At 33.6% G+C, this 12,768-nt stretch overlaps 1 protein-coding gene across 2 annotated transcripts in view; it reads right to left on the bottom strand.

Moving 5' to 3' along the window:
• TACC2 (transforming acidic coiled-coil containing protein 2) overlaps positions 1-12,768 on the bottom strand; it is a 314,467-nt gene that overhangs the window by 287,573 nt on the left and 14,126 nt on the right. The window lies entirely within an intron of this gene.

Raw genomic sequence — 12,768 nt, 5'->3', positions numbered from 1 at the left:
AAGGAAGTTTGTTTTTCCAGAAGGCCCCTCTTGAAAGACAATTTTGGGTTGCATTTTTGAGCTGAAGTAAGAGTATGATATAGTGAAAAGAACCCTAGACCAATAGTAAGGAAACCTGGATGACAGTTCTTGGATTACAATCCTCTAAAAGCTTTTGTGAAATTGGGCAAATCATTATCGGGCTTTGGACCTCAATTGCTTTATGTGTTATGTGAAGAAATTCGATAAAATGATCTCCGAGATTCTTTCTAATCATTCAACAAGAATTTATTAACATCATAAACAAAATCTAAAGTTTCCAAGTCAAAGGGGGAAAAAATCCTATTAAGCAGCTAAAAATAAAATGAATTATAGTGAGAAATGTAACTATTCACCTATATGATTTTCTATACTTTCTCCACCCTGTTATAGTAGCTTTCTTAACCTGGATGTTCATTCTGACCTTGTGGCCCCTTCTTCTAGTTGGTCATTTCTTTCCATAACCTCCATTTTAAAGAAAATGTCCAAGTCTACAATGTCTTCACTCCTCTCTGGGCTTTGCTCCTGAAAATCCAGACTTTTTCTATCATGTCCTCTTAATACCTTCCCTTTCCCCTTCCCCTTCCCATTCTCTTTTCCCCTTCCTTATTTCTCCCCCTCCTTCTCTTCCTCCTCCTCCTTGTCCCCCTCCTTTTCTTCCTCCTCTTTTTCCTCTTCCTCCTCCTCTCCCTCCTTCTCTTCCTTCTCTTCCTCTCCCTCCTTTTCTTCCCCCTTCTCTTCCTCCTCCTTTTCCTCTTCCTCCTTCTTCTCCTCTTTCTCCTCCTTCTCTTCCTCCTCATCCCCCTTTCCCTTCCCTTCTTCCTCCCTCCTGCCCTTTTCAGCTTCCTTTTATTTGCTGCCTTCTTCCAATAAAATGTAAGTTCCTTGAGGACAAGAACCGTCTTTCTGTATACCTAATGTTTAGCCCCAAATCAGAAACACATTAAGTGCTTAATAAATGTTTGTTGACTTTTCTACTGGGATAAAGAGTAATCAAGTCACATCTTAGAATACACTTTTCCAAAAGTCAAACAAAAAGTTTACAACCCTATAATATTAAGCTTAAAATTACAAGGGGAAAAGTGTATCTCTAACAGAAGACTTTCAATTTTTCCTGATCAAAAGACTAGAATTAAAAAGAAATTCTGAAATGAGAACACAGGGATGTCAAAAGAAATGTAGAGTGGTAAATATATTTAGCAACTGGAAAGTAAGAAATATTGATGAACCACTTACATTCTAATGGGGGGGAGGCTGGAAGAAGAGACAAGTATATCTTCAGAATCCTATTGATTAGAAGGGTCACAGAGGAAGTTAAAAGAGTTCTTTAAACAAATGCAGGGACTAAAGATTGTTTTGTTTTGATGATTTTTAGAGAAGGAAAAAAGGGAAGGAAAATGTAATACTCTAGGGAAGTTACAAAGAAGAAAGAGATGGAACTTTTTATTCCTTATAATTGAGGTTCTCAAAACAAAAACATATAAACATGAAGTATGTGCTGGAGTAGACATCTCATGACTCTGAGTCTTATCTGAACCAAAGGAGGGTTAACATGTAACATATCTATTTGCATAAGTACCCACACATATATGAGAGAAAATAGGAAAACAGGAAATAGAAGAGAGGGAAGTTTAATTGGAAGAAATGAGAAACAGTGGAGGAGATTTCTCTCTAATATTCTGGACTTCTTGGCCTCATATAACATACAATACTTACTGAAATGCACATAAATCCAATGAATAAAATAGAACATATTTAAATTAAAAGTTAATAAAATTATTAGGAGAAATGGATGGTAAAAATTATAGTTGGGGACCTCAACAAACGCTTTCAGACTTAGATAAATTTAACAAAAAGACAAACAAGAAAGGAGTTAAAAACCTGAGCAGTGTTTTAGAATAGCTATATGTGCTGATTCTCTAGCAGTTACTGAATGAGAATTGAAGGTAATATTCATATATTTCAGATGAATATGTCATTTTTGTAAAAATTGTCTATAGCCAAGGCATTTAATGTCATAAAAATTTCAGAAAAACTGAATTATTAGATATATAATTTAATAACTATACTGTAATAAAAAGTATAATTAATGAAGGGCAATTGAGGAATGTATTCATACTTAAATAGAGATTAAATTATTTTATTCAAACTTAAATGGAGACTAAATTATTACTTTTTTTAAAAATGGGTAAGGCAGTCCTTGGGGGAAAGGGCATATATTATGAAAATTAAAAGAAAAAATAGCATCAAATTGATAAAACTAGATAATAAATTAAGAAAAATTAAGAAAATTTAAATTAATTTTTAAAATTAATAAAACAGATACAGCATTCTCTAATGCTTTAGAAAAGCAAATAAAAAACCCAAAATGTCAATATAAAAATGAAAAATAATTCAAATGAAGAAAATATAATGGAAACTATTAGAAACTATTTCATCCAATCATATGCCAACAAAACTGATAAATTAAATGGATGAATACTTAAAAAACATAAAATGTCCAGAAAAACAGAAGAAGAAATAGAAAATATAAATGAAGAAGAAATTGAACAAGTCATAAAGACATTCCCAAAACTGGGGGGAGGGCACTTAAGAACAAATGATATACAAGCAAAATCTCTCAAATATTCAGAGAACAATTAACATAACATTATGCAAAAAAATTTTAAATGAGAAAAATGTCCTTCAAAAATCATTCTATTAAAAAAACAAACAAACATGGTTTTTGAATTTGAAACCAGAATGAAATGGAGCACAGAAAAAAATCATAAATCTCTTTAATGAATGTTGGAATAAAAATATTAAATAAAGTATTAGCAAAAGAAAGTAACATCAGGGGGCAGCTAGGTGGCACAGTGGATAGAGCACCAACCCTGAAGTCAGAAAGACCTGAGTTCAAATTTGGACTCAGATATTTAACACTTCCTACCTGTGTGACCCTGGGCAAGTCACAACCCCAATTCAGGGGGAAAAAATAACATCAATTGATTAAAAAAATTAAACACTAACACCAGGTTAGATCAAGAATCTAAAGCTGGTGCAATATTAAGGGAAAATATATATTTGACCTATATATATATATATATATATATATATATATATATATATATATAATTAAAGGTATAAGAACAAGACATGAAGAGTTTTGAAAAGGCTTTTGAAAAAATACAATATCCAGTTTAAAAAAAAACCCAACACTAGAAAGCATAAGCAATGAGGAATGTAAATAAATAGTCCTTTCCTTAATAACATAAATAGGATTCATCTAAATGCAAAGGTAGATTATTTGTAATAGAAAAATACTAGAGACTTAATAATTAGATCAGGAATAAAGTCTATTCATTGTCATCACCATTATTTGATACAATTCTAGAAATATTAGCTATAGCAACGGCAAGAAAAAAAGAAATTGAGGAAATAAGCACATACAAATAAGCAAAATTATCTTTTTTTCCCAAATGACATGGTGCTTTCTTAGTCCTAGAGATTCAACTAAAAATAAATGGGATCAATAACCAATAAAATTACATTACATAAGATATACATACATACATATGTCTAAATACTGAATATGAAGTTGTTTCATAAAGGAAGGCACTGACATAAGATCAGAAAAGGTTTCATGTAAAAGGTAATACTTGAACTAAAATCTGAAGTAAATAGAAATCACAAGTGGCAAAGGTTAGGGGAGAGAGACTTCCAGGCATGAGATGGGCAAAGGAGTAGAGATAGGATATGGAGTATAAGTATGTATGTGTGTAATAGCAAGTTGACCAACAATATGGCAAGACTATGCAGTACATGAAGAAAAGTGATACTAAAGAAAACAGGAAGTTTAGGAAGAGGATAGGTTCTGAAGAGCTTTAAGTGCCAAAAGATGGATTTTTCTATGTGATCCTGAAAATGATTGGGAAGCTATTTCTAGCTTATTGAGTAGATGAAAGATCTGGTCAGGACCATACATAAGAAAAATTGCCTTGGCAGTTGAATGCCAAATGAATTGGTGAGAAGAGAGTTGAGAGGGAAGAAATCATATACAATGATGTACTAATTTCTTGAAGAAGCAATAAATTTGATATAGTTTTGATAGCACTAGTTTCAAATGAAATTTTTGTAAAGCTGTTGGCAAACTTTAAAGTATTATATACATGTAGCTATTAATAATAATATGTGACAACAATATATTTTAAATAATTTTTAATTTTTTGCTCTTCTCAACTTGACAAACATCAAAAAACTGGCATTTATACATGCAAAAAGATTGCATATAATATTATGAGTCTCTATTATGTACTATTTACTCTTTTACAGATTATAATAAATTCAACATATCAGAGCTTATTTTTATCTTTTTGAGCTTTCTTTTGTGCATTATGAAAATACCTCATTGATTCTCTTTTTTTAATATTACTACATTCTTTTCTTTTTCAAAGGTTTCCAAAATTTAAAATAAATCAAACCTCATTTACAGGAAATAAAAATACCCATACAAAATAAATATACACATTGATCAAGTTCTATCTCATTCTGCATTTTTAGTCCATTACTTCTTTGTCAGTAATACAGCTGTTATCATTGGTCTTTTGGAGTCATAACCATCCACAATGTTGTAGTCATTATGTAAATTATATTCTATTTCTACTTACTTCATTCTGAATTAGCCCATACAATTTTTCCAGGTTTCTTGGAATTCATCCCTTTCATTGTTTCTTATGAAGCAATAATATGCATTACATTAATATACTACAATTTTTTGAACCATTCCTCAATTGACAGGTACTCCCTTTGTCTGCAGTAAATTGATGCAACAGAGACATATAATTCCTTTCTTCTTTATTTGATGATTAAACCAAATAATGGTGTCGCTTGGTCAAGAAATATTACTAAACTCAAAATTTAGTGATTTTCTGAGTATACTTCCCAGTTGTTTTCTAGATGATTGGATCATTTCACAGACCCACCAACAGTTCATTCATGAGCATATTTCCTTGAAACCTTCCAACATCTGTCATTTTACTTCTTTTCTTTTTGGGGGAGCTTGATATGGCACCTCTGAATTGTTTTAATGTGCATTTCTCTTAATGTTATGGATTTTCTATGGTTGTTGATAGTTTTCTTCTTTTAAGCTTGCCTCTTCATATATTTGACCCATTTATTTATTAGGGAATAACTCTTGTTCTTATATACTAAAATCCATTTTCTGTCTGTCTTGAATAGGGAAATTTTATGAGAGAAAGTTTTTCCTGCAATGACAATGTTTATGCAGAAGCTTTTCAATATTATATAACCCACATTTTCCATTTTTTCTCCTGTGATATCCTCTATTTGGATAAGAATTTTTATTTTATCTAAAATTGTAAAAGATATTTCCTTTTATCTTTCTTGAATTTATTATAAAATCATTTATATCTAGGTCCTATATCCATCTGTGTTATATTTTTGTGTGAATCTAATTTCAACTAGACTACTTTCAAAATTTCCCAATAGTGCCTTTACTGGGTAGTTGAAATCGTTAGTTTATTAAATATTGCTCAACTGTTTCTGTTACCCTGTGCTTACCTGGGCTGGAAAAATGACCCACTATGACTTTTTCGGAGGCATTTCCCCATTAGCATTCAATCTGGCAAATTTTCTAGATTTGTTTGAAAGAGTTTGAAGAGAAGTTAAGCTACACTGCTTCCTGTTGTGCCCAAATCTTGGCTTCTGGTTTTCTTACATCAAGAACTTAAAGAACTTTATTAAGTCTGTTTGTTAGCCTCCCCCCCCCCAACTTCCCCTTCCCCACATAACCCATCTTTAAACTTTAGTGGAAAGCCTGCTGAACCTAAAACCACCTGAGTTCAAATGCTATTTCTACTACCTGTGTGACCTTGAACAAGGCATTATTTTCTCTAGGTCTCAGTTTCTGTTTCTGTAAGAAGGAGGAGGGCATTGGAAAAGTCCTTCCAGTTCTAGATCTATGATCCTATGAGCTTTGAGCCTATGACTTTGCATAGAAAGTTTGTTATAAAATGTATAAAGTGTTCTTCTCTGGACTTTGTTAACATTTAACAATGGCAGAGAAAGATGAATTCAGATGAGGGGATAGTCAGAGATCCAGAATTACACTGATTAGGGTACTGATCTTTATTTTTGGGGGCAGCCAGATGGCACAATGGTTAGAGCCCTGGATCTAGAATGAGAAAGGCTTATCTTCCTGAGTTCAAATGTGACCTCAGATATTTACCAGTTATGTGACCTTAGGCATGTCACTTAATCCTGTTTGCCTCAGTTTTTTTCATCTGTAAAATGAGCTGGAGAAGGAAATAGTAAACTACTTCAATATCTTTGCCAAGAAAACCACAAATGGGGCCAGATGTGACTGAAATGATTCAATGACTTTTTTCACAGGTCATTCCCCATAGCTAAAAATAGCTAAAATATTTACCCTCTATATCCATACCTCCTAGTTCCTTTCAAGACTTAGTTCCACATATTTTACATATATTGGTCAACCTGCCATCTGGGGTAGGGGGTGGAGGGAAGGAGGGGAAAAATTGGAACAAAAGGTTTTGCAATTATCAATGCTGTAAAATTACCCATGTATATCTCTTGTAAATAAAAAGTTATAATTAAAAAAAAGATTTAGTTCAAGTGCTACCAACTACAAGTTACCCAGTTGTTACTCCCCTCTACTCAAATTACTTTGTATTTTTGGCAAGTATTTTGCCATCCTTTCTCTCTCCTCATCCTTCTCTCTCTCTCTCTCTCTCTCTCTCTCTCTCTCTCTCTCTCTCTCTGCCTTTCTTTGTCTCTCCATCTCTATCTCTGTCTCTGTCTGTCTCTGTCCATCTCTGTGTCTCCATCTGTCTCTATCTTTGTCTCTCTGTGTCTCAATCTCTGTCTCTGTCCATCTGTTTGTCTCTGTCTCTGTCTGTCTGTCTCTCTTGCTCTTTCATGGAAGCTCCAGAAAGATGGGAAATATTTCATTTTTTTCTTTACATGACAAGCATGCCAACTACAACCTAATTGGCTTAATTCATGTGACATTAAAATGTTGAACAGCAAGGGACACAGACAAATCTTTATGATACTTCATAAGAGACCACCTTCCAAACTGATACAGCCCCAATTACACCTGTTCTTTAAGTCCAGTAATTTAATCAATTACAAATCCAACTAACTATGCATAATGGGCTTGGAAATGGAGAGATTTTGAAGAATGAAAGACGGAGGAACGTAGGGAATGTAGGTGTGGAGAGACTGTTGAGAAGAAAAAGGAGACTTGCCATGGAAATGTATTTGTTTTGATCACTTATCTAGCCCACATTTCTCCTTATCCAAAAACAGCAAGAGACACTGTGAAATGTTATACTGAAATCAAAGTATACTGTGTCCACAGCATTCCTTTGGTCTACCAATCTGGTTACACTGTTAAAAAAGAGGAAATGAGGTTAGACAGGAATAAACCATTCTTGATGAAGCCATACTAGCTTTTACTGATGGCTACTTCCCTAAGTACTTACATATTTCTGTATTTGTTATCAAAATCTGGATGTTGTCCCCCAATAGAATTTGAATTCCTTCAGGATAAAGGCTATTGAATTCAAATTTTTGCATCTCATAGGCCTAGTACTGTATTTTGTACATAGTAGATTCTTAATAAATGTAATTTTTAAAAAGTTAAAGTGAAGCTACATGATGCATGTTATATGTTGAATATTATAACTACATATGTGTATATACATACATGCATATAGATATGTATGTATATATATGAACCTACACACACATATATATGCACATACACACACATACATATGAAATCTGCAGATCAGAAGTTCCCAATTCCTCTCACTCCTATAACCCAAACCCACATATTGATTTGTACTAAAAGGTCTTCTTTTTTTTTCTTTTTTAAAGAGCAAATCCTTGATGAAATTTTCAAACTTCAGCTTTACATTACTCAGAGTTTCCACACAGGCTAGAAGTGAGAAAGATCCAAATGCTTTATGAAAACAAGCTGTTGTAACCCACAAAAATCCAGACATTGATGTTCAACCCAAAAGTTGAGCCATGCTGTCATTTTGAAAACTCAAGGACAAGAGAAATATAATGGGGGGGGGGGGATTTGGGGAAATGAAAAAGGGAGAAAATGTAGGAGGATGGGGAGATTTGGGGAAAGGGGAAAGAGATTTTGTCACTTTATCCTGTCCGACCAGAATGTTTAAGTATAAGAGGGAAGATCTCTGGGACAAAGAGAGAAATGACTACTTATACATAGAACAAGTGAACTTACCCCAAAAATGTCCACCCTGTACTTCATAAGGGGCAAGTGGGAGAGCTTGTTTTTTGAAAGAACTAAGACCAGTAGTATTAAGAAGGATAATTGTGAATGATCTAGGAAACCATTTCTGTAGACTTTGTAAAATATCCCTTTTAAAAAAATTTCCTCAGATTTCTCCAATAATCTTTGAGCCAATCTATGCCTTTCTTCATCATGTACTTATTGGATAAAAAGAATCACATTTTAATCATATTTTATTTTTAGGTTTTTAAGATTATCTTTCTTAAGTGAGCTCTTCAGAAGATGCTGGGTTTTTCAATGTATCTGAGGCACATTAAGAACATGAATGCTTTTTCCTCATTTGCTTAATGACATCTTGCATTAATATAGTGATTTTCAGTTGACAAAGTTGACATCTATAACCACAATGAACTTTCATTATATAATATATAATTATGCACAAAATATAATGCATTAGGGTTTGCAAAATACTCTACACATATGATCTCATTTGAGCCTCCCCAAAACTCTGGGAGGTAGATACCACAGGTATTACTATACTCAAAATGCAAATGAGGAACAGGCTTAGTTTATTAAGTGATTTGACCAAGTTTACAAATCTAGGAAATGAAAGAATTGGTACTTGAACCCATATTTTCTGATTCCTAACCCTAAATTCTACATTGTCTCGCCTCTTAAGGATTTTTAGCTGTTTTAAGTCTATTATAAAGAGCAAAAGTGATCAATCTGATCATGGATGGCTCCCATAATTCACTGGCTGTAATGAAAGATAGCATGCTTTGTTGATGTTATTCCATTACCTAAATTATATATCATGCCCAATGTTATTGTTATTGTTGTTGTTTGTCCTTAGTTCTCAAAGAGGACCAATGACATCATGTGTGTGATGTCTTCTTGATTTACATGTCAATGGGATTTGAATGATGCAGAGCTGCTAAAGTCATCGGCCTTGCTCTCTCCTCCAGGATCATCGGGGTCCAGTGACAAGATAACCGTTAAGATAACTGGCTATGGCTGTGGATCCATTGGGTGACATTGTCCTTTCTAAATCAAGGTCTTTTCTAGATCTGTTTGCCTGAAGCCATACCTATTCAATGACTAAGGATTAGGTAAGAATTAAGACAAAAGATGGCCTCTTAGGTGAGAATACATGGATCATATACAATAGGTGCAGGATGATTGTCTAGTTAGAGTGCCCTCCTGAGGCTGCATGTTTTAATAAAAATTGGTCGTTCAAAAACTATAATATTACTTTTAATCATAGCATTGATTCATAGACTGCTATTTCAAAAGGTAGCAGGGAAGTTCTAGAGGTCAGTTAGTCCAAGTTTCTTTAAAAGATGAGGAAACAGGCCTAAGAAAGTAAAGTGATTTTCCTGAGGTTACACAAGGGCAGTAATGAGAATTAGTGGTAGAATTTCAACCCTGGTCTTGTACATGACAATCTGAAGTACCACATCAATCTAAAGGACGATGCATTGCTCACCCATGTCAGCAAATCTGAACATACTTTTATTGCTAAGTACACATTTTCTTGTTGCTTTGGCTTCATTTATTTCATTCTTGGTGAAATACTAATTGTATTGTTGAATACTTAAATTTAACTGTCTTCATGCTTTTACATATAATTCTCCAAACAAGCTCTTTAAGTCCTGACTGGCAACAGCTATTTGCTATAAGTAGATTCTGATCCACCATTTTTGGAAACAATTCTGATCCCTATCTTGTTAACTCTACCCCTAATAACTGATTACAAAACTTCATTATTTAAACTTTGACTTATACTCTAACCCAACTGGTTCTTCTGGCTCTGAGACTTTTGATAAAATGTTCTTTCCTGGCTTGATATGGGACTCAATATTCAGTAGTACATATAAAATATTCTAAAACCAAAAAAACATATAAAACAGGTTAGTATCAAGAGAAAAAAGGCATTTCAAAATCACACCCCAATCAGGAACCAGCCCTGAAGTCAGAAATATGAGTTCTAACCCTGCCCTAATATAATTTTAAAATATTCTGGGATTCATTGCTAGGTACTGCTACTAATCATACTTATCAAGACACAAATATATTTTAATAACTGTTTTCTTTTATGCTCTAGGTCCATGAAAAACAAGGGGTCATGAGTAGCATTTCTAAGTGTTACGTAGGACAAGGCAGGACAGATACAGAGGGAATTTTGCAGAGGCAAAAGGCAATGTAATGGGCTGAAACTCTTGAGTCGTTGCACTGAGGTCTGAGCACTTGAGGCTAATTAGCAATTGGACAATACTCTATTAATATATACTTGGAGATAGAATGGCCCCTCCCACTCTCTGTGCAAGTTTGATGTGTTGTATAAGAGATTGTGTAGAGGATTTGGTGGGTGGAGTGTGAGAGCCAGAGGACTGCTGGGCAGATTCGTGTCACAATTGCACTCACTTTGTATGGCCATTCCCCTTCACCTCAGCAAAGAATAAAGATCAAGGATTTTCCCTTATCTTGACTCCGGCGATTTTAATATACTATGGGTGCTAAATGCGGTCATCACAGGGCAACATTAATATTTACATATAAAAGACATGAGAGCAGAAGAAAAATGTTTATGTCAAGTAAAGTAATGATCAGATCAGCAAAATATTAGGGGATTTTAATTGGAAGTCGTTGGCAGAGCAGGAACTAATCAGATCACGAGATCTAAAGGGAGATTTCTCAGGTAAAATAATTGGAGTAATAAAATGGAGCCAAAAACTTTTTATCATTAACCAGAGCTAAACTTTTGGGGTCTCAGCTAAATTTAAAAAGCTTCAGCTAATTATATAATGCTGTCTTAAATAAAATGGTACCTGTACTAAAATTCTCTTATGATATATACATATTGGCTGTGTGATTCTAGACAAGTTATTTTATCTTGTAGTGTCTCAGTAGCTACAGGGATCTTTTTATATAGTAAGATGCAGAATCTTCATGACCTACATTGGTAGAGAGAATTTCCATACTATAAACTCCAGATATCTTTAAAGTGACACCATATGCCTCTACCACCATTTCATCAGGAATGAAGATAACTCCATCATGGGCTAATAGGCGATGCCTCAATTCCCATTTAAAATAAAAATAATAAAATAATCCCATCAGGTATGATCAACATTACAAAAGTAATCTACTGAGATCATATCAGGAAATGGCAAAGATGTTTAAAAGCATTGCTAAAACTTTTTTAAAAATAACAATGGTTTTTCATCATCATTTTTCACAAGTAAAAGTTTTTTGTTTTGTTTTTTGTTTGTTTTTTTAATAGCCAAATTAAAAATAATTCAAATATCAAGGAATCGCAATTAGGATTACACAAGACTAACTGATCCAGCCATTCTGGGGAGCAATTTAGAACTATGCCCAAAGGTCTATCAAATTGTGCATACCTTTTGATCCAGTAGTCTCACTACAAGGTTGGTATATCAAGAAGATCATAAGAGAAAGAAAGGGACCTACTTGTGCAAAAATGTTTGTAAGTGTTCTTTTAGTGGAACACTAAATTGGGTGGATGCCCAATAATTGGAGAATAGCTAAAGAAGTTATGGTATATGAATGTAATGGAATATTATTGTAATTTAATAAATGATGAGCATGCTGATTTTAGAAAAGCCTGGAAAGACCTACATGAAATGATGTTGAGTGAGGTGAGCAGAATCAGGAGAACATTATACACACTTATAGCAAGATTATATGATAATTAACTATGATGGATTTGGCTCTTCTCAGCAATGCAGTGATTCAAGACAATTCCATAGACTTGGGGTGGAAAATACCATCTGCATCCAGAGAAAGAACTACTGGTAAGAAGGGACAGGGGGAAAGAAGAAAGGGTAAAAATGGGATGGAGGGAAATGTACATTAAGTAATCATAAAACATCAGTGGATAGCAGAATGGATTAAAAAGCAAAATCCTACAGTATTTACAAGAAACACATTTGAAGCAGAGAGACACATATAGAGTGCAGGTAAAAGGCTGGAATAGAATACATTATGCTTCAGCTGAAGTTTTAAAAAATAGAGGTAGCAATTCTGATCTCAGGCAAAGCCAAAGCAAAAATAAATCTAGCTAATACAGATAAGGAACAAAATCATATCTTGCTAAAAGGTAACCATAGACAATAAAGTAATATTATACTAAACATATATGCACGAACTGTTATAGCATCTAAAAATTCTTACAGAAGTTAAATGAGGAAGAAATAGACGGTGAAACTATACTCCTGGGAGACCTCAAATTCTCCCTTTTATAGCTACACAAATCTAACCACAAAAAAACCCCAAAAGACAATAAGAAATTGAATAGAATTTTAGAAAAGTTAGATATATGATAGCCCTCTGGAGAAAACTAAATGGGAATAGAAAGGAATATACCTTTTTCCCATCAGTACATGGAATCTACACAAAAATCAACCACATATTAAGGCATAAAAATCTTAAAAATTAAA

This window comes from Sarcophilus harrisii, chromosome 2, assembly GCF_902635505.1.
Source record: "Sarcophilus harrisii chromosome 2, mSarHar1.11, whole genome shotgun sequence".
Classification (NCBI taxonomy): domain Eukaryota; kingdom Metazoa; phylum Chordata; class Mammalia; order Dasyuromorphia; family Dasyuridae; genus Sarcophilus; species Sarcophilus harrisii.
Note: the sequence above shows the minus strand (reverse complement) of the source record. Positions and strands in the feature narration are given on the sequence as shown.